This window comes from Cervus canadensis, chromosome 19 (genome assembly GCF_019320065.1).
Source record: "Cervus canadensis isolate Bull #8, Minnesota chromosome 19, ASM1932006v1, whole genome shotgun sequence".
Taxonomy (NCBI): domain Eukaryota; kingdom Metazoa; phylum Chordata; class Mammalia; order Artiodactyla; family Cervidae; genus Cervus; species Cervus canadensis.
Genome location: NC_057404.1, coordinates 1,369,083 through 1,393,229, shown reverse-complemented (window position 1 = coordinate 1,393,229; position 24,147 = coordinate 1,369,083). Strand labels below are relative to the sequence as shown.

At 38.5% G+C, this 24,147-nt stretch overlaps 1 protein-coding gene across 1 annotated transcript in view; it reads right to left on the bottom strand.

The window, feature by feature from the left end:
• The window catches only part of LOC122422191 (cytochrome c oxidase subunit 7B2, mitochondrial), a 126,477-nt gene that overhangs the window by 1,079 nt on the left and 101,251 nt on the right, over nucleotides 1-24,147 (bottom strand). The window lies entirely within an intron of this gene.

Below are 24,147 nucleotides of genomic sequence, written 5' to 3'. Positions count from 1 at the left end.
TGAAAAGGAAGTATAAAGTCTCCATATAATTCCTGACTCCACGCATGCATGCCTTTACCATCCTATACCAGCATAGCCCATTCGTTATATTTGTTGCAATGAACCTATACTCCTTTATCATATATGTCTTTTGCAAATATTTTCTTCTGGCCTGTGGCTTGTCTCGTCATTCTCTTAAAGAATTATCTTTATATTCTCCTCCAATAATCTGAAAAATCTTCAAGAGCAAAAAATGTAATTTTGCATACCCAGTAGCTGACATGAAAATTAAGAAAAAACATTTTTGAGTCAATCTGAAATATAAACGAACATTGGTTTTCTCATAAGAAGTTAAAATCAACTGAGAACAAGACCCCAAATCATGGAATCAGATGCACATAACCGTAATAGCCCTAATAATTCTATTTTTCAAACAGATAGTTATGCTGAACAAGAGCTAGAAAAGCAGAAATGCAAGGAGAAGTCCTTTCTGTTCATTTCTCTTCTCCGTGCAAGCTGTCAAACGGTGCTCAGCAATGACATATGCTAACTGCACCCCAAACACAGGCAACATGGGTACAAAAGGGCCTGAGGTCAGTACTCGTAAACTTTTAACTGTTCACTGAGATTTTCCAACTCAAATTACTTTATTCCCAACTTAGAAAACAAGACCCTAAGGTTCTCTTTTATTTCCTACCAGATGGTAAAGTGGTACTCTTCGTGACTGTGACAAACAGTGTAAAAACAGAACCAAATGCATTTCCTCTGATGTTTCAAGCATTCATAGCTTTTTTTCCTGTTAGTCATGACTCTCTTCACCAAAAAGCACTGCAGCTTTAATCTGAAAGGCGTTCAGAGAGGTGGTTGAAGGTGGAATGGATCAGAGTATGGCAGGCGCAGCCTTAACCCAACACAGAACTTCCAGTCTTCACGAAGGCGCAGAGCTAGAGAACGATTTGCGATCACAGGGTCTCCTGGGGTCATCAATTCATGCCTGCTGCTTTATGACAGACTGCTTTCATTATTCCTATCCTCTCAATGTTAAGTTGAAACTCAAATACTTTGTCTCTAGTGACACGGGTTGCATCCCTTTGCTGCTTAGTTCATCCTTTGGCTATCACCATATCTGTGAAACTTTTTTCCATCTAGTCTGAATTTTCTTGTACCAGTAAGTGTCCATTATGAGACATAATGGACATGAGAAATAGAAATGAGAAACAGACATGAGAAATAGAAATGAGAAATAGACATGAGAAATAGAAATGAGAAATATAAGAATTTCATATTAGGAATGCTTTCTGTAGCTTTATGTAGTTACAGTCATTTCATTCTATAATAAAAAAAAAACTGCCACCTTTTCATTCTTTTTTGTTTTTCCTTGTAAGCATCAGCTAAATCAGAATCCATCGCTTTCATATCTACCTTTGATCTATTTTTGTTTATAAAACACATGTAAGGGCTGGGAACCCACTGATTAGAGAAATTTTCCATGTTCCTGAACTCCACATGACTTACTTTTACAATAAATTTTGTGTTATCTAAGAGCCTTAAGCCTATTACCCGAAGAACTGAAGCTATAGATTCCAATAACTGTATGAAAGCATAAAAAAGGAAAATTCAATAATATAATGCAGGTAAAGAAAATGCTTCTCAAAGTAGATGCTTTTTGATGAAAATGGACTGCAAAGAGAAGGGAGAAGACAGATTTTTCTAGGTAATAAGAAAAAAGTAGAGGTTCTCTCATGCCTGTGGCAATAAAAGAAAAAAAAATATGTTCTGAATAAATATAAATAGTTAAAGGGAGTGAGGTATCCTGTGAGGATGAAAAGGAAAGATGGATTGTCCCATCTATTGTATACAGTAAAGCAGAAGCACAGTTCAGGAAAAAATAACTAATACTGGACCTCAATCTAACTATAATAAGGAGGTATATAAATTTGAAACTTCACTGCTAACAATAACTTTAAATAACTACAGCCCATAAAAATAAGTAAAGCAATAACATAGGAAACAAACTAATATTTATGGCATATATGCCTGTTTGACAAATATTATGCCAAAATTTTGCACATCTGTAAAAAGAGTATGAGATGGTGATTATCTATCTCCATCTTACACACAGGAACAAATGACAGGGCAAGATGTGAAATCAAGTCCTTTGATTTTAAATACTGTGCATTTTCACCTATGCCATGTTGTCTTAAAGTACATTCAATTCTGAGCATTGGAAACAAACATACATACAAAGAAACAAAAGCTAGCCTGGTTACCAGAGACAGGTCTTCAGTTGAAAACGGGTCACTTCAGCTTACTATAAATACATACATGCATACATACATACACATACCTGTGTATTTCTGGAGTGACCCCTGGTGTGACAGGACCTGGGCTAGCGGTACCATCTCTGTTCTTATTACAGCTCTGACAGAGGGAGGGATGGACAGAGCACGGTCCCAAGGGAGGAGGCAGTTTAGGGAAGGTCACCGGGTACCCTTGATCCACAGAGGACAGGCACATCTCACCCTGGGGTTCTAGAAATGGTTTTAGAGGAGAAGACACCTAGGCTTGATCTTGAAGGATGATTAAGAAACATAAATACATGTAACTCCATGGCTGATTCATGTCAATGCATGACGGGACCCACTACAATATTGTGGAGTGATTGGCCTCCAACTAATAGAGATAAATGAAAAAAAAAAAAAAGAAACGTAAGAAACAAAACTGGCAGGAAAAGAATGTAGACCGAGTTCCACCAGCAGAAGCGCAGAGTGGGGGACAGGACGGAGCGGGGCGTCTGACGCGCTCAGCAACACCAAGTGATGACGACTCAAACAGCAAACACTGCAGCTGAGCCTGGAGGGAGGAGGGAAGGACCGCAGTGGGTGCTGAAGACTTCAATGCCTTGCTGTGGCAACTGGACTCAATTCTATAGGTCAGTCTTTCCCATTGTTGAGGAAACAGTGCTCAAACACAAAGTCTTTCCTGTAAGTTAACAAGAATTCTTAATTCTGTGATTTTTCCCCTTATAATAATACAATATGAAGAAATACAAGAAAATAATATGAGAATTGACTGATGTAGCTTATCAATTTCTAGTACCTGTGTTTATCCTTGTTTTGCATTTCGATTGCACTCATGTACATTTATCTGTCCTGGGCTAATATGAAAAGAATAGAGGCAGGTTTTATATTTAAACAATGCACTGATTTCAGGGACAGAATAAAGAATTAGATGAACAGAGTCACCCACAGCTTACCATACAGCACAGGCACCTGAGAATAATGAACACTCGGCCGCTGAAAGCAATGCTACCATTTCAGGACAATATTAACTGTCTTACTGACTTATATTGCAAATTTGAATTTTCTTTGTCGAATAGTTTGGTTTCTTTTTTAATTTGAAAATTCGTTTTGGTTTCATAGTTGTGTTAAACTTTAAACATAAAGAAGAATTTGATTTTATGTTTATACATAAATACATGTGATTTTACAATCAAATAATTTAAGCAGATACCAGTTGAGATAAAATGATTTCTTTCCTCTTTAAAAAGATTCCATATGTAATCCACAATTGAGAAACACTCTATTGATGCAGAGAAACTACCTATTGGTTTAATCAGGAAAAATTTAAGGTGGGGGAAAATCTGGAGGAACAAACACTTTACAAAATAGATTAGGTGAAAAAATGGTAAGAAAACAGCAAAAGTGGCAGAAAAGTTAAGAGGTTAGTTAAGTGTTTCTTTCAATGGTATACTAAAAAGATGATGAGGATATGAATTAAGTACTGACAACAGAGACAGAGAGGAGATAGAATTGAGACATATTAGGGAAAAAAATCATTGATTTTTTTGAAATCAAATACTGATTTGAAAATAAGTTACTCTAAGTAAATTGTGTATTCTATTCACTTAGCCTTTAGGTTAAGATTATGCCCAAAACTGTCTCAATTTCTGTTAAAACTCAGCAGACACTGACACTGTAGCTTTTAGCTGATCCCATGAAACTAGAATTTGGGTGATACAGAATTAGAATTCTTGATACAGAATGCAGAAAGGTCAAAGCAGACATAATTGAGGTGTACTAGGAATGACAGGTATAGATATTTGAGTAGATGAAAGAGAAAGAATCCTAAAAGGATTTTACTGCATGGTCCTAAAATTAAAAAAAAAAAAAAACAACAACGATTTCACCCAGCCTAAGAATAGCCTGACATGGGTCAATAAATGACCTGCTTAACTTTGGTATAAGGCTTTCTAATTTCAGGAAGAAAATTGGAAACTGTATCCTACTTCTCAAATGTGCCCAGGTAGGACTATTAAGTATCTCAAAGGGAGATAATGCTCAAGAAGCAATTAATACCAGGGTTTCCCAACTTGGACACTATAGACATTGTGGTCCAAATCATTCTCTGCTGTAGGAGGATGTCCTGTGTGTGGCAGGGTGTTTAGTAGCATCCCTGTCTCTATACACTGCACACCAGCAGTACCTCGTTTTCTTCAGCTGTGACACCAGACATTGCCAAATGTCACTTGTGGGGCAAAACCATTCCTGAGCACCACTGACACATACAGGGTCAAGTGTCTTCCATCACTACTGCCACAATCTTCTAAACAGCGCTGTTCTATTCAACACAGAAGGCTTAAATTATAAATTACATTCTCTACTATGAGATGCATGTAAGTTGCCCATCACAACTTTTTTCCTCAACTAATCTCAATTTTTCAAAATATTCTGTGCAGTATAACTTAGATGAATCATTTAATCTATCTAGGCATCTGCTTCTTCATCCGTAAAATTAAAAAGTGGAACTAATTTGGCTTTTCCCAAACCCGCCTTAGTTATTTGGAATCTTCATTACAAAATGTAGATTCCTGGGCCCCATGTCAAATATATTGTAGCGGAGTATCCAAGGAAGAAGCCTGAGAATCTCTACTTCTGAAAACAAGTTCTCAGGAGAATCTTGTCATCAGACAAGTTTATGGAACACTGAATCAGATAATCTCTAAGGTCCTATTCAGCCCTAACACTCTAGACCTTTCAAAGAGAAAAACATTTTAGGAAGACATTTATTCTTTTAGGCCACTGAAAGAGTACAGTACTAATTGAATTCAGCACCAGGGTAATTTAGAAGCAGCACCTGAGTGACCTGAAAGAGTTGCAGGGAACCCCTGTGAACACATTAGTCAACAAAACATTCGGCAGCATTTAAAAACATTAAAAGCACGAGTAACACAGGCGTTCTGCTGTATAGCGAATAATATTCTTTCAAAGCGAAGGCTCCTAGACTCCATTACTCAACTGCAACAGTTTTATTTCCACCTTTTATTTCTACTCTTCTTCGACAGCTTCAGAATGCTGATGCAAAATAAGAAACAGTAAAAAGGTAATTGTCTTGAAATGAAAATGCAGCGAATCGGCAGTGTCTTCGTTCATTTATGTATTTCTCAGAAAATTAGGCTGCTCAAGGAGGGATTAAGTGTACACGATGTGGTGTCACCCATCAGAACTACTTAAGCCTTCAGCCTTTGTGTGACAGGAGATCTGGGAACCCTACATGAAGCAGTGCCACCGAAGGAAATGCTGAACAACAGCTCTACTTCACAGGTAACGACATCGTCTCCTGAGTCACTCAACCAACGGATGGTGCAGCCGTTCGTTTAAGGGTGTGGATTATGTCACTGTATTAAAGGGACACAGACGGGTGTCACCTGAACAAACACAAAGGCAGATTACAGTGGTGGATGATCGTGCCGGGAGGGCGACATGACAGACTGGACAACTTGCCAGTCGATGCCCGCGAACGGCAAACGTTGCCTGAAGAGTGAAGGGACGGAAGGTCTGTACTCTCCCTCAGGTGGTGCTTCTCACAGCCAAAGTGAAGAGACTGCTTCTATCTTATACAGGATGCTGAAAGGACTCAATTCCACCCATCCTCCGAATAACCACAGTGTTCATTCAGGCAATTCCTTTTATGTAACTGATCACATTAACACGCTTCACTCCTGAAGTGCCCGTTATATTCTCTACAGTCACAAAGCACTCTCATCTATCCTCCTTTCTCCCTTTCTGACAGCTACGCGTAACAACAAAACTGCTACAGAGCGGTTGGGGGCTCTTCTCCATGCCACACTACAAGTCAGGGGCATGACTGTTCTCTGTTAAACTTTATCTTGTTTTCTTATTAAACTTTAGCGGGTTGCATTTCCTCTTCCAGGGGTCAAATCTAAGTCTGCCACATTGCAGGCAGGTTCTTTACTGCTGAGCCACCAGGGAAGCCCTGAAACCCTAGTAGTTCCAGAAAAGTTCCATGGTATTTTTTTTTTAACCTAGCAATCATTTTATTATACTTCACAGTTTTGTGGGTCAGAAATTCGAGCAGGACTGAGCTTGCAAGGATGACTCTACTGTTGATGTTGATAAAAATCAATTGGTGGTGTTCATATAGCAAATGGGCTGGTTCAGTGAGTCTAAAAGTGACTGGAATACAAAATTTATCTTTTAACTCAACTTGCCTGACGCTGATTTCAGTAGTAAAGTGACCTTCTATCAGCATTTCCCCAAAGATATACCCATTTCAGTAGCTCTGTTTGATGCTAGTGAGTGTTATTTATTTAAACGACTTCAGTGTCATCTAAGTTTGGGAAATATGCAGGTAATAAAGTCGAACTCTTTTCTTACTAAAGTATTTCCTAAACCTGCATGGTGCTAAGGCATACCGTGATTCTCTGAGAGGAACGCCATGTGGAGATTCCCAAACTTAGCTGAGCCAGCCATACTTTCTTCCTCTGGAGCATATTTCCATACTAGTGTTTTCCAGAACACACTTTGGGGAACACCAAAGGATGTCTCTGGTTTTCAATGCTGTTACCTCACTGTACTCACTTTAAATGGTTTAATAGCTCCAGGAGGCATCTTGCAAACTACATCACTTCCTTGTGGGGACTTGCAGCATACGACTCAAGAGAGTGTAGAGTGTGTTAGCCTGGGCCTATCTTAACACTCTCAGCAGTTAACTCTAGCTTTCATTATGTGAGTTTGACTTCCGCAGTTTTAATATTTTGTGTGTTTTTCTCCTTTCTACATCTACCTTTATTCATTAAACGTTCTATGAGCAGAAAGATTAAGATTCCTAAATGGCCATTAGAGTTGCATCAATGACCCCTCTTTGCATAATGTGAAACTTTCATTTAAGTCTTGAAATAAAAACTTGCAAGGTATTCTTGTCTTTATTTATTCATATTCATATAAAAGTAGAGAAAAATTAAAATCTTAATGTTTAACTTTTAGATATCAACCACATTTGAGTTTTGAAAGAGTGTCTCTATTTTTCATGAAAATTGTTTTCAGCTACTGGTCAAAAATTAGGGCAGTAACAGTCTATTCCAGAAGTTAATTCAGATCATATCCACATTTAGATTGGAAATATTGAGTGCTGAGAAATAATTCTTTCATCCTTGTTTCTGAAAAATCCAGATTTTATTTCCTACTTGGACTATCTCTGTCCTCCTAAACTCTGTTCAAAATATATCTGCAAATACAACCTTTATGAAAAAGACTTTTGTTATTGCCATCACCTGGGCAACTTACAGAGCACTTGCAGAGAAATATCATTTGATGAGAAGAGTACTTCACAGCCCTCAAGTAGTAACTGTGATCACTTAGCAAGTTGTTTTTTTACCAGTCCTTTCAGTATTATGTATTTTTTTATTTTTGCTTTCATACAATTTTGGAAACTTTTAACAAGATGCTGGTATTCTACTTTTTTCCCTTTCCATTTAGAATTCATTATTTGGAAGTGAGAAAGACTTTGGCCAGAAGGGCTGACTTTAGTAAACTGATTTTTTTTTTTTTCCCCCTGCAGATGCCTCAGAAGACACAGTAAGACAGGATGCATTTTGCCAAACCTTGGGGCACGGTGCCTGCTTCAGTGAACTGATATTTCATTTCAGTTTTTCTTTTAAATCCCTGAAGGAAAAAGGCTAAAGAAGAAAGCAAGTCAAGGAGGTTACCCATCTAAGCACATGCAATAGAAATTCAGAACACAGATTCTTGTTTTGAAATCTTAAGGTTTCCAATTAGAATTCTGGTTTCAAAGAGGTTACTTTCACTTTCTTTTTCTTTAATCTAACAGAGTCTAAAATTTCATAGACTAAGTGGGCATTCTTAAACTAACCTGGCATAGTTTAAATAATTTGAACATCTGTTAACTCGAAAAGTAAGATTAATATGCAAATAGGCCATAATTTGATTATACATATAATTTATGTGGGCTTCCCTTGTGGCTCAGCTGGTAAAGAGTCTGCCTGCAATGCAGGAGACCTGCGTTCAATTCCTGGGTTGGGAAGATCCCCTGGAGAAGGGAAAGGCTACCCATTCCAGAATTCTGGCTTGGAGAATTCCATGGATTCTACAGTCCATGGGGTAGCAAAGAGTAGGACAGGACTGAGTGACTTTCACTTTCACTTCCATAATTTATATATAGCTTAGAACCTAGCTGATGAGGATCTGTGGGCTTCTTATATAGACTATGTATTTTATCACATTCATTGAATCCAAATCATAAGATCTGAAAGACCCAGACATCACTTTAAATTGATATTTAATGCTTATAGTCAGCTTTTGGTGATTGGTCATTCATGACTTAGTACTATAAATAAATGTTAAGGAAAAACATGGGTAGCAACAGGAAGACAGAGTGGAGTAAATACAGAGATTAAGCTACTCCTTTCCTGAATCCACATCTAACTGAGGGAGAATCAAACACATGTATGCATTTTTCTAGTGTAAGCTATTTACAAAAGAGGCACAAAGATCAAAGCATAGACACAGGAATGAATCCTTTGCCCTCCCTTAGATCAGGACACTGAGTAAGCAACGGGATGCTGTTACCAGAAGAAGGTGGAATGCATACTGAATGGGCAACGGCACACCAAAACAACAAACAAACAAACCCAAAACCAAACACGACCTCCACTCGACTGAGAGAAAAACTGATCCAAATGCAGGTCCACTGGAAAGGGAGTGGAGACAGCAGTGTAGTCATTAAATGACAGGGATCCATGGACTAGATTCTCTCTAGCTTTTTCCATCTATAACATTTTATTTCTATTATCAAAAGTTTCAAATAAATGTGTTGCACTGGCACAGAGAAGTCAGTAAAAGGAGCAATGAGACTGTGTGAGGATGGGAGCATGTACACTCTTCTTTCTGCTGCTTATGTACAGAACTGAAAATTTCCATTTCAAGATTTTTGCATAATGAAATGATCCTCTAGAAAATCCTAAATAGTATTACCACTGTTTTGTGCTTAAATATGATTCAGTTAAGCTCCTATTATGTGACTGCAGCCTGCTATACACTGGAGTTACAAAAATGGATCAGAAAGGTCCATTCTTCCCAAGAATGCTCAGTGGGAAAGACAGATAATGATAAGGTTTCAATATGAAAAGTTCTATAACAGATATGATCAAGATGCTAAGCCACCAAAAAAAAAAAAGGCATAGACGCCAGCCAAAGAGCTCAGTAAAAGCTTCCTGGAGTAATGGATGAGTGAGCTAAAGTTCATAAATAAGCTCAACTAGATGTAAAGGAATGGTGGTAGAAAGCTTTATTGAGGGTTTTTCTCCAACTAGCAAGACTAAAATTTAGTTTTCAAACATTTCCTCTTTAAAGGTGATCTTCAGGTCTGATCATATACAGATTAAATTCCATGGAAAAGAGATCTAGTTTCAAACAATTAATGAACCCTGAAAAATTCCTGAGTTTCCAGTTTTTTCTCTTGTGCCCCATCTGGTTCCCCCTCATTCAATATAAATAGATATTACAAAGAGCAATAATGGCTCCTATGTCTCTAAAATGATAATAGTAAATCCCTTTTCCTGACTTTTCTGCTACAATAAAATCCAATGATGCACCCCTCTTCTGAATACCTTCTCTTCCATTAGCTTCTATAATATCGCTTAAGTTTTCTTTCTATTTCTATGGCTATTTCTTCTTTACAAACTCATTGTTCTCCAATAGGTCCTTCGTGAAGGAGTACTTCAAGGATCTATATGCTCTTTCTCACTCGCTAGGTACTCCTAGGCACACTAATAAACATACCATCAACGGGCAGTTAGATGACTCCCAAATTATGTCTCCACATATAAGCTGTCTTCTTAGATACAGGGCAATACATTAAACTGCCTTCTTTATATCTCTCCTAAGATAATTCAAATTCAAAGATATTATGAAATAATCCAAAAATAATTTGATGTCTACAAAATCAACAGGTATAAGTGTATTCCCTTCCACACTCAAACCTGGTCTTTATTAATGCTTTTCCTAACCTAGCAAAGATTACTTCCACACATGTGGTGGAGCAATTTAAACTTAGAAATGATTCTTGATACCTTCAACTCCCTTGAAACATTTAATACAGCACAGGATTCTTTTAAATTTTCATCCTAAAAACATCTCAAATTCATTAATTTCTTTCTATCCAAACTGCCTCTATCATAGCTCAACTTTTCTTCATAGGATCTCCATAAATGGTGTCTCCACAATGCATCTGCCATCCCACATTCTCTATCTATTCTCCCAACTACTCATAGGTGATTTCTCTGCCATCCCACATTCTCTATCTATAGGTGATTTCTTTCTGCTTGAGATTTTTTTGTGATTTTGTCTTCCCCAGTTTTATTGAGGTATAAATGACATATGGCATTACATAAATTTAAGTTACATAGTGTGACAATTTGATGTATGTATACTCTGCGAAATGAACTACAATAATTACATCCTTCACCTCACATAGTTGTCACTGTGTGTGTGTGTGTGTGTGTGTGTGTGTGTGTGTGCGTGCATGTGTGTGTGAGGGAGAGAAGAAGAGAGAGAGATGAGGGCATTTAAGATCTACTTTCAAATTTCAAGTTTACAGTACAGAATTGTTAGTATACACAACAAGCTATCAATTAGAGCTTCAAAACTTACGACTGGAAATTTGCATCCTTGAATACACATCTCTCAATTTCCCCCATCCCCTGTCCCTGACAACTAGCAATCTACTCTCCGTTGCTATGAGTTCAGTTGTGTGTGTGTGTGTGTTTTCCAGTTTCCACTTATAAGTGAGATTATGGAGTATTTGTTTTTCTCTCTCTGACTATTTCATTCAGCATAATGCAGTCTAGGTTCTTCCATGTTGGCCCAAATGGCAGAATTTCCTTTTTTGTTATAGCTGAACATACAACACGTTTTACTTATCTATTAATTTGTCAACAGAAGGGTTATTTCCACACTTTGGCTATTGTGAATAATGCTACAATAAACATGGGGGTACAAATATCTCTTCAAAATACTAATTTTGTTTCCTTTGGATGTATACCCAGAAATGGGATTTACTGGATCATATGATATTTCCATCTGTATTTTCTGAGGAACCTCTATAGTGTTTTCCAACCCAATGTATATTCCCACCATCAGTGCACTAGTGTTCCCTTTCCTCCAAATCTTCCAAGACACTGGGTCTCTGCTGCCTTTTTGATAGTGGCCATCCTAACACGGGGCTTCCCTGTGGCTCAGACGGTAAAGCGTCTGAGCAACTTCTCTCTCATCCTAACATGTGTGAGGTGATATCTCACTGTGGTTCTGATTTGCATTTTCCTAAGTAGCGATGCTGAACACATTTTCATGTACCTACTGACCATATGTACAGCTTCTTTGGATACATGTCTATCCTCATTCTTTGCCCATTTTTCACCTGGGTTGTTTATTTGCTACTGACTTGCATAAATTCTTTGTATTCCCTGTGTATGAATCCCTCAGCCTGTATGTGCTTAGTCCCTCAGTCGTGTCTGACTCTTCGTGACCGCATGGACTGTAGCCGGCCAGGCTCCTCTGCCCATGGGGATTCTCCAGGCAAGAATACTGGAGTGGGTTGCCGTGCCCTCCTCCAGAGGATCTTCCCCACTCAGAGATCGAACCCAGGTCTCCTGCATTGCAGGCAGATTCTTTATTAGCTGAGCAACAAGGGAATCCCTTATCCTGTATATTATCCCTTATATATACATCCCTTAGATATATGGTTCTCAAATATTTTCTCCCATTCCACAGGTAGCCTTTTCATTTTATTCCTTTTGCTTTGCAGAATCTTTTTGATACAGTTGTATTTTTTTAATTTTGTTGCCTGTGGCTTGGTGTCAAAATTTAAAAAAATCACTGCCAAGACCAACAACTTGGAGCTTCTTCCATATGTTTTCTTATAGGAGAGTTTCATGATTTCAGGTCTTACACTTAAGTCTGTAATCCATTTCAAGTTAAATTTGACAAGTGATATAAAATAGGGCTCTAGTTTAATTCTTTAGGATGTGAATATACAGGTTTCCCAATGCCAGTTATTGAAGAGACTATGTTTTCCCCAGTGTGTTTTTTGTGCCCTTGTTAAAACTATGGGATCATATATGTGTAGGTGTATTTCTGGCTTCTCTGTTCAGTTCCCTTGGTCTGATGTGTGTGTTTTTATGCCAGTACATATTGTTTTGATTACTATAGGTTTATAATACAGTTTGAAATAAGTGAGTGTGATGCCTCCAGTATTGTTCTTTCTCAAGACTGCTTTTGGTAATTATGGTCCTTATAGTTCCCATAAAAATTTTAAGATTATTTTTCTATTTTTTTGAAAAATACTATTGGTATTTGGGAGGGATTGCATAAATTATATAGATCACTTGGAAGGGCAGACATTTTTATAATATTAAGTTATTCCAATCCATAAACATGTGATATCTTTCCTTTCATATGTGTCTTCCTCAATTTCTTTCATCAATGACACAGTTTTCAGAGGTCTTTCACCTCTTTAGTTAAATTTATTCCTAGATATTTTATTGTTTTTAATGATATTGCAAATGGGATTGTTTTCTTCATTTCTTTTTCAGATAGTTCATTTTTAATACATAGAAATGCAATTGATTTTCACATGTTGATTTCATATCCTGCAACTTTACTGAAAAAAATAATTAGGGGAGGATTCTACAGGATTTTCTACATGAAGTACCATGTTATCTGAAAATAGAGACACTTTAACTTCTTGGTTTCCAACTTGGATGCCTTTAATTTATTTACATTTCCTGTCAGATTGCTTTGGCTAGGACTTCCAATACTATGTTAAATCAAAGTGGCAAAAGAGTGCACCCTTGAGCTGTTCCTGATCATGAGGAAAAACTCAGCTTCTCACCTTTGGGTATGATAGCTGTGGGCTTCTCATACATGGTCTGTATTATTTTCAGGTACATTACGCTATACTCAACTTTTTGAGAGTTTTTGTCATAAAATGATTTCAAATTTTGTCAAATGCTTTTTCTGCATCTATTGAGGTGATCATATGATTTTCATCTTTCATTTTGTTAATGTTCTGTATCACATTTTTTTACTTGTATATGTTGAACCCTCCCCTTCACAAGTGATCTTCTAAAAGCAGAAACATGACTGCAGCACATCCACACTGACAAATCTTTATTATACTCTCAGATGATTTACTTTTAAAATGTTTAAATAAAAATAGTATAATATATATCTGAATAAATAAACCTCAGTTTATATCCTAGGGGATGTTATCATTTGAACTGTATTAATAATAAATGCATGGGTTTCCTAGGTGGCGCTAGTGGTAAAGAACCCACCTACCAATACAGGAGACATGAGAGACATGGGTTCGATCCCTGGGTTGCAAAGATTCCCTGGGGGAGGACACGGCAACCTGCTCCAGTATTCTTGCCTGGAGAATCCCACGGACAGAGGAGCCTGGTGGGCTACAGTCCATAGGGTCACAAAGAGTCAGACACGACAGAAGTAGCTTAGCATGCATGCAGTCAGAAATGCACATTTCAGGAATAGTTACATATGCACCTGGCATATAACCACAGAGATGTATATCCGAGGGCTTATTTAGAATAAAATATATTAGAAATAATTTTTCAATGAAAATATGAATTAGACAGTGACTGCTGCCATGAAATTAAAAGACACTTGGCTCCTAAGAAAAGGTATGACAAACCCAGACAGTGTATTAAAAAGCAGAGACATCACTTTGCCAACAAAGGCCTGCAGAGTCAAAGCTATAGTTTTTCCAGTAGTCATGTACAGATGTGAAACGTGGACCAGAAAGAAGGCTGAATGCCAAAGAATTAATGCTTTTGAACTGTGCTACTGGAGAAGACCCTTGAGAGTCCCTTGGACAGCAAGGACATCAAACCAGTCAATCTTAAAAAAAATCAACCCTGATTATTCATTGGGAGAACTGATGCTGAAGCTGAAGTTCCAATACTTTGGTCACTTGATGCGAAGAACTTACTCATTCGAAAAGAACCTGATGCTGGGAAAGATGGAGGGCAGGAGGAGAAGGGGGTGATACAAGGTGAGATGGTTGGATGGAATAACTGACTCAATGGACGTGAGTCTGAGTAAACTCCAGGAGACAGTGAAGGACAAGAAAGCCTGGCATGCTGCAGTCCAAGGGGTCACAAAACGTTGGACACAACTTAACGACTGAACCACAACAACAAGATACATGGTTCACTAGAAATGTTATATTAGGTCTAATAATACTCTTGCATTGATGAAGAATGAAATTCTGGCACACACAGTAGCCTGATAAACTGGAAATAGTCCTTTAATTTTAGAGTTCTATTTGCCCTGACTCTATCTACTGTATACAGAATTCTATTCTCTAATTAAACTATCTGGTTGGCTGTTCCTGCCTTTAAAAAGAATATCACCCTTGTTTTAATGTAAGAAGTGTGCCAAAGTGCCTAAGGACATTGCCCTGAATTTCTGTTCTCATAGCTTCTTTCTATTCAATCCATATATGAGAATGTTAAGTTAAAGAATTTCTTTCATCATAATACCATCCATGTGAACAACCTACTGAAACTATTAGTGAATACAAATATTTAAGTGAATACAAATATTTACCAAAGGAACATGAAAGGCCAAATTGTCTTAGGTCAGAACACAGTATCAATAGTCACTTATTGTTTTTAAGATAAAGACTTACATTGGATATGACTATCCCAGTCTGCGCAGGCTGCCATGAAAAATACCACAAACTGCCTGACTTACGCAGAGTTTTACTTCTCACAGTTCTGGAGGCTGGAAATTCTAAGATCAAGGGCAAGCAGGGTTTGTTTTCTGGTGTGGGCCCTCTTCCTGGCTCACAAACAACTGGCAGAAAAAGAACAAGCTCTGCTATCTCTTTCCTCTTCTTATATATATATATTTTTCTCTCTCTTCTTTTTCCTCTTTGACCAGTTTGTTGGCATGCATGTGAGCTCATCCACTCAGTCATGCCCTACTCTTTGTGACCCATCGATTGTAGCCCACTAGGCTCCTCTGTTCATGGAATTTTCCAGGCAAGACTACTGAAGTGGGTTGACATTTTCTACTGAATCTTTCCAACCCAAGGATTGAATCTGTGTCTCCTGCATCTCCTAGATTTGGAGGCAGATTCTTTACCAACTGGCCATCTGGGAAGCCCTTTTATAAGGACACCAGCCTTATCATATGAGGGCCCCACCCTTGTAACCTGATTTAACCTTTCTTACCTCACAGGTCCTATCTCCAAAAACAGTCAAATTGAGGGTTAGGGCTTTCATGGGACACAAGTATTCAGTTCATAACAATGACCTATAAGGCTAGTATGATACTTGATTATTTAATCAGCAACATCTCACATCACTGCTTCATCAACATCTATTCACTGCTTGCATTCCAGTTACACAGACACTTCTTTCATTTTTTTGAAACTCCTATTCATTCTCTCTACTGAGTTTCCTGAATTTTCTCCTCTTACTTCAGGTAGCCAGTTTTAACTCATCCTTCTGTTATAAACTCAAAGTATCCTCAGAAAGACCTTTATATTTTCTCATTGACCATTTCAACTACTTAAAAACAAACAAACAAAACTAGCTCTATGATATGACTCATCTGGAATTTTACTGAAGCACACGTATGCATCTGTAATTGGTGGTGGTGGAGTTCATGGCAGGCCATTTAGTGAATATTTGTATGTCTACTTTAGAATCTACTTCTTATGCCAACATTTTCTTTTAACTTCCACTCGAAAATGTGAAAGTTAATTATTACTATTGTTTTAGAGCATACAAAACTGAGATTTTATGCTATGCTGTTATTTGTAAATTTGAGTATTTATTGAAATACCAGTAAAAAACTGGACACATTCTCTGGCCTCAAGGAGCTTACATAAGTCAATGGGAAAGAAAATCATTAGACAACCACAATCAGATATGATTTTGATATATGATGGATCCTATAAAAATGCAAAGTATTAATAACTTAAAAGTTATTTTAAATCGGTGGGTAGGAAAAATGTCTGAGCAAAAGACATTTATGGTGAGACCAGACAATGACTGGAAATACTCCAGCAGAAGAGAGGCCAGGGAATTCTAAGAAGGCTCAACACACATAGAAGCCTAAGGAGGAGACTGAAAGCTCAAGGCAACTCGAGGATTGTGAAGTGAGGGAAACCAGCACGTGAAAGTTAAAATATGCTGGTAGAAGCCAGTGACGCAGAACTCTGCATGCCTCAAGGGGATTTTGAATTTAATTTATAAGTACAATATTTTATTTTACAATGTAACCATTTGCTATAGTATTATTCCCCCCAAAAATGGGGTACTATTCAATCAGAATTCAGTGATACTTTTCATATAGCAATTAAGATAATCTAGTCTGAATATACTGCTATCTAACGTTCTAAGTTGAGAGCTATAGCACACAAAATATCTAGAGAAGGGGCTGGCTGTCAGGGCCCTTGGAGACAGTCAATCTCTTTCTCAAGAAAGCCATTATCTCAGCCATTTATTAATATTTGCCAGGAATTAGATAACAAGTCCATTCATGTCTCTGCATTCAGGCAAATGCCTAAACATACAACTAGTTTGTATGTGTTTTCTGATGAAACATTAATATATTCTCATCTCTAGAAGTAGAGATAACAAACCTGAAACTACATGAAGGAAAGAATAATGAAACATTCTACCTCAGCAAAAGAAAAGGAAATTATAAAAATAAATGCATGTTGAGTCAAAATCTCTTTCACGGAGTGTTTTTAATTGATTCATGTTTTCAGTAATATGGCAGGATACATGGAAATGTATACAATTCAAAGCAAAGGTTTAGTGATAAAGGAACTCAGTCAAATAAGCACAGGAGGTTGGGCAGCATTTATTCTGAGATCTTTTCCCCAAAAAGTGAATTTGAATTTCAGTTTTTATGGTTTCACTGTGTATGGAAACTAATATTCAAAGCCCAAACCTGTCCCAGGCAGAAATTTATCTTCTTACAACTGAGATTCTAAAGGGTTTTATATTCAGGGAAAGGGTAGGCCAGAAATAATCCACACTGCTGAAGACTAAGAGAAAACGAACTCACTTAAATCTTGAAACTAGAGGGCACTGGTTAGAAATGGTGATTAGGATTTCAGAACCACAAACTGGTTTCCTGAGGTTTACAGCCCAGTTTCACATGGTCTTGGTAGTCTCAAAGTCCACAAACTGAGTATATAATTTAGAGAGCCGAGACTCATACAAGTAAATATAAATCCTTTCTGGAAGAACACACATGTCTCCCAGATCCCAGAGGTTTTTCACAATTAAAACTCTAAGGAAAATGAGCAGTTCATAAACAAGTACAAATCACAAAGGAAACAAGGAATCACAGGCAAGAACCACAAGAAATGATAGAAGAAACTGACTCATGAGCACTTCAGATGTGGGAATTATCAGAGACTGTCTCCATGGTAAACATATTTATAACACTCAAAAGAATTTTCTGAATCTTCAAGTGTATACTGTGAACAAGAAACTATATATTGTAGGATGACTAAGAAGATTTGAAAAGAAACCAAAAAGAATTTCTAGAAATATAAATGATTAAAAACCCAGTGTATGGATTTAATGGCAGTTAGTCACAATTAAAGAGAAAATCAGTGAACAAGATGATAACTATGAATAAATCATTCAGAATTCAGCAGAGAGAAACAAAGAAAACAGTATGAAGAAAGGTTTTTTATCTGTTCAGATGCCTAGAAGAGAATTCAGAACCACACTGGTGAGTGTACAAGCAGTAAATTGTAGTAGAATACATTTTCCAACTTGGCCTCTCAGAAATTTGCTCCTTCTTTTGACCCTTAAAACCACTCTGACCCTTAATTTCTCAGTCACTTGAGCTGCTGGCAAATCAAACACAGAAAAACTTCTTGGAAGGAAGGTGAGTTACTTATATAGCAAACTAAGTATTCTCTTAGCAGGGTCTTAGCCTTTCCTCAATAAGAGCTTTTTTTTTTTGCCTTTTTTTTTCCCCCCCTTTTAGGGCTTCCCTGTGGCTCAGCTGGTAAAGAATCCACCCACACTGCAAGAGACCTAGGTTTGATCCCTGGGTTGGAACGATCCCCTGGAGAAGGGAAAGGCTACCCACTCTAGTATTCTGGCCTGGAGAATTCCATGGACTACAGTCCATGGGGTCACAAAGAGTCAGACATGACTGAGCGACTTTCACTTTCACTTTTTTTTAAGTGACTAGAAGCAGCTTTAAAAAGAACACTAAGCCAACAGAAGCCAGAGCTCCCTGAAAAATAGCCCTTCCTTCTCTGTACACAACTTGCTTGTCAACAGAACCAGCAGCAGGGGGCCAGCTAAATGGTAGCATCTGAGTGCAATCTGGTCCCTGCTGCTCTCACGCAGCCGTGGTGTCCATTAAAGATCAGGCACAGCTACCAGAGGCACATTAGAAACGGCCTTTACTAAATACAGTCTCCTCTTCCTTCCACATATAGATTACACTGCTTTAATTGGTCAATCATTCCAACTGTGCTCTCCTGGTCCCAAAGAGGGGAGAGAGATGAACTGTTCCTGTATGCGTTTTCATACCACTGCTTCTTGCTGAGAAAGTATGAATAGAATTAAGGCTGAGAATGTATTTTCCAGAGACTATTACTTCCTTTTAGTTTTACGTCTGAAATCAGAATGCTTGGACTCAATATCCCAAGCAGTTTGAAACTCAAAGGTTCATTGCTTTGCCCCAGGGAAATATGGATCTCTCCTGGCCAACATGATGAATTGCTTTCTGTTATGCCCTTCTCAGACCTTTGGAAGCATTCAGGATTAAAAATCGAGAGCGCCCAGGAGAGATCAGAAATTCTAACTATAGGTCAAAGTTGTTGAGAAAAGTGAATTATAAAAGACCTAAAAATTCCATCATTTATTAAGGCACCTTACTGATATCTTTAATCATGACTGTCATATATTTATCTACTGCCTATTTTTTTAGACTATCTTGCTGAGACCGCACATAGCCACATGAATAGTATGATTCTGGATGCAGGATTCAGGAAATTCTAGTCTCAACTCTGCAACTTTATTAACTATGTGACCTTGGGAAGGTTGTAAACTTTCCTTGCTTAATTTTCCTAATATATAAATAAGGATAATAATAACTGTTGCAGTCTTAGTGGAAAGAGTTTATAAGAGGTTTAATTAGCATAGAAATAGGTGACAATGGAATACAGTGTCCAACAGAGAACAACAAGGCTCTTAGCTCTATAGTTACACATTCTAAACTTTATTAATAAGGCCTGCCCTCTGATATTTTCCCACTTAATAATAAACTTACTGATAATAGGTAGTTTTCAACTCATATTTGAATTACTAGCACCTATGGAGTATCTTGCATATAAAAGTTCTCAATAAATCCTTGCTGAGTGAATAAATTCTGATAGAGTTAGGTCAATAAAGGTGTCCAACTATAGCACCTTAACAGAGATGACAAGGAAGTGGGGATGTATACATCACAGTTTTCACGCCATGTCAGGAAAATGGAAACATACGCATATAGACATATATAACAGCTTGCTTCAGTTTCCTTTTCTATAAAGGTTATAAGTTCATGAGCTTAAAAAACATGTCCCATTTCCTCCTTTTTGTGCATATGTGATCCTTATACTAAATGGTCTTAGAGTAGACCCAAGGACAGAATCTTATTCCAACCAACAGTGACTCAGGTGGTCTAGTTGGACTTCAAATTGTCTTTAATATATTTTCTAAAGGACTGCAGTATTTAAATCTTCAAGCACAAAATAAGGTCTTTCATCCTCCTCCTGACCATTTCTATCAGAGTTCATGAACATGATCTTAATTCAACCAAATTTCACGCTAACTTATTCAGACTCTATGTGTACCTCAGTAATTATGTCTCCACCCCTGCCAAAGCATAGGAACTTAAGAGGCAAGATAGTCAGCCCAAGACAGCTATGAGGTGTACACGCTATATGATTTCTTAAATGGAAAATCAACATTTCAATTACATGAACTAAATATGAAGCCATCAGAGAATTCAAATATCATTTATATTTGAAGTTACACTCATATATGGGTTTATAGTTAAAATACATTAATACATGCATATACACATACAAACAAAATAGATAAATGACTAATGACATTGGCAACAAATTGATTCTCTATCCAAGTTATACTTGAGTGACTATCTGAATGTCTTCACGTAGTCTGAATATAATTTGGCTACACAAAGAAGGTAATTCAAACACTTGTGGTATGTTAGGGAGGACAAAATAGTTTGGAGATAAAAATATAGCCAATGATAATATCTCAGGTCAGCCTCACTCAGGAGTAGGTAACCATCTACATAATTGATTTAAAGTGGTCTGAAAGATTACCTTTCCAAAAAAATGTTTCCTTTTTTTAGCTACTGCTATGTCAGAATTCTTTAGCATTTTTTTTCTTACTATTTAGGATCTTTAAGTGTATATATTAAGGCAATGAGCATTTTTTAAATTTCCTCTTTGCTTCGATGGTCATCAAATTCAATAACAATTATTTAAAGATTAAAAACAATATTGCCACATCAAATATACACATTGATGTTCAGATAAACTTAAAATTCAAAACATAATATGCATTTTTTTCACTTAAAGAAATGTCAAGGAACAGAATAACAGTCAGCTATATTATGTGCTTAAGTGGAGTGATCACAATCCAGTGCCTTACTTTGATTTGCACAGGTCTTTTTTTCCAACAACGCGTATGCAGATTGTTCAGGTTTCAGATGTTCAGGATGATTCATTTCCAGTGCCTCCTTCGTGCACTATTTAGAGTCCCTGACTCAAGGACACTGAAATCACCTAATGACTCTGTGTTGTGAACTTTAAGTAAGATTGTTTTTTAAAACTTTAGACTATTGAGACCACTACACAAGGCATAGACTTAAATGTCCACAGAAGCTAGAAAAATAATGGCAACATGACAGAGTCTAAAGATTTAACACGAATCAGGCACAACAATTTCACATTTCAACAAAAGTAAGTGTGGTGGTGGTGGTGATTTAGTTGCTGTCATGTCCGACTCTTGCAATCCCGTGGACTGTAGCCCGCCAGGCTCCTCTGTCCATGGGATTTCCCAGGCAGGAACACTGGGATGGGCTCAGGGGGCCGTCCTGACCCAGGCATCACACCCGTGTCTCCCACATCGCAGGCGGATTCTTTACCCCTGAGCCACCAGGGAAGCCCCCACATATACATATTCTCCGTTTCCTTGTAACATATGAAATACAATGTTCATTTTCACACTGATTAGATTTTCCATTCTAGATAGAGATGTGGGCACAGAAAAATATTTCTATACTGTTACAAAGAAAACCCATGGTGTAAGCATGATTCAAATTGAGAACTGACACCAAGTTTTAGTGTTGCAGAAAAATAGCCTATATTGGAAACCATGGTAAAGTAATGAAATCAAACCCTTCCCATAAATGGAAACTGTATTTCACTGTTGCCTTGTTAGGACTTGAGATGCTTTTCCAGATCTCATTTTTTTAAAGAGAAGCTGAACATCCAGATTATGAATGTGAAATATTCTGACTTTCAAGAGTAGGTTTAATTTTTAAAACTAAGGTGTAGGGCAAACAAAACACATTTGCGGGCCATATTCAGTCTATGGACTGCCTCCATAAGACCCTATCTAGAGAAATGTTGCTATGGTCTATATGCTTGCATCCCCCAAAATTTCATGTTGAAATTCTAACCCCCCAAAGTAACAATATTGTAAGATGGAGCATTTCGGAGGTGCTTAAATCATGAAAGTGGAGCCCTCGTGAATGGGATTAGTACCTTATAAAAGAGGCTCCAGCAACATCCTCAGCCCTTTCAGTATTTGAGGACACAGCAAGAAGCTTGCAGTCTGCAATGCAGGAGGTCCTTACCCAACCATGCCTGTACCCTGATCTCTTACTTTCGACCTCTACAACTGTGAGAAATAAATCTCAGAACTTCTGGTCTCCAGAACTACTGCTTATAAGCTACGCCATGTGCGGCCCTTTGTCATAGCAAGCCGGATGGACTGAGATGGATGTTTCAGTCAGACAGCGAGTAAGCTTCATTTCATGATCCCGAGAAGGCTATATTTCCTATAGTAAGTGGAAACACGTACCTTCTAATTTCCTCATCCAGTTTTTCTCTTTGAACTGACCTGGATATTTGCTCTTAAGCATTGCTCTTTCAGGAATCTAGCCCATTAACAGTGTCTAAAAAGTCTGTTACAGATTTGGTTAGGTTATGCTTTCATGGCTGTCTTTCAGTTAAGGCGTTCACCTTTTATTGTTTTCAACAGCTCAAACAGCCAATAATCCCTTCTTGAAAGATGCCTCCAATTTTTGCAGATGATTTTCTTTAAAAATGCATCCTTCCTTACTTGCGTTGACTAACCATACAATTATAACTCATTATTTTAGGACTCAATTTTTCTATTAATGGCTACTTTCAAAGATTCTGTACTAGATTTTAAATTTGCCTTACCATGTCCTCATATCCAGAGAAATTATACTAACTCCCCATTAGTCTATACAAATACTGCTCCAGTGCTTTAGTTTTATTAATTTTTCATGCCTATCACAAATTTTCCACTCTAAATCTTTTGTGGATAGTCTTATTATGTTGGCACAAAACGGAATACTTGACTTTAGGAGGAAGGTGATGTCTATCTTACTCTTTTGTCATTGGTATACTATTATCTGTTTCTCCAAATTCCATGTGAACTATGGTTTGCTGGGCTGATGACTACAGAGAGTTCTCTATGACTGACTCTCTCCTTCTTCTGTGCACACCTGCTCCTCCCTCACGTCCCCTCCTTCTGAGACACACCTGCTCCTCCCTCACGTGCCCTCCTTCTGAGACACACCTGCTCCTCCCTCACGTCCCCTCCTTCTGAGCACACCTGCTCCTCCCTCACGTCCCCTCCTTCTGAGACACACCTGCTCCTCCCTCACGTCCCCTCCTTCTGTGCACACCTGCTCCTCCCTCACGTCCCCTCCTTCTGAGACACACCTGCTCCTCCCTCACGTCCCCTCCTTCTGTTACACACCTGCTCCTCCCTCACGTCCCCTCCTTCTGAGCACACCTGCTCCTCCCTCACGTCCCCTCCTTCTGTGACACACCTGCTCCTCCCTCACGTCCCCTCCTTCTGAGACACACCTGCTCCTCCCTCACGTCCCCTCCTTCTGTTACACACCTGCTCCTCCCTCACGTCCCCTCCTTCTGAGACACACCTGCTCCTCCCTCACGTCCCCTCCTTCTGAGACACACCTGCTCCTCCCTCACGTGCCCTCCTTCTGAGACACACCTGCTCCTCCCTCACGTCCCCTCCTTCTGAGACACACCTGCTCCTCCCTCACGTCCCCTCCTTCTGAGCCTCCTTCTGAGACACACCCTGCTCCTCCCTCCGGTTTCCCCTCCTTCTGTGACACACCTGCTCCTCCCTCACGTTCCCCTCCTTCTGAGATACACCTGCTCCTCCCTTCACGTGCCCTTCCCTTCTGTTACATCACCCTGTCCTCCTACGTCCCCTCCTTCTGGACACACCTGCTCCTCCCTCACGTCCCCTTCCTCTGAGACACACGAATTCATCTGACTCTCTACGTCCCCTCTCGTGAGTCACACCTGCTCCTCCCTTCTACGTTCCCTCCTTCTTAGACACCTCGTGCTTCCTCCCTGCAGCGTGCCCTCTCGTTCTGAGACACACCTGCTCTCCCACTCTCCTTCCTTCTTCTTGTCCTGCTTCCTCCCTCACGTCCCCTCCTTCTGTTACACACCTGCTCCTCCCTCACGTCC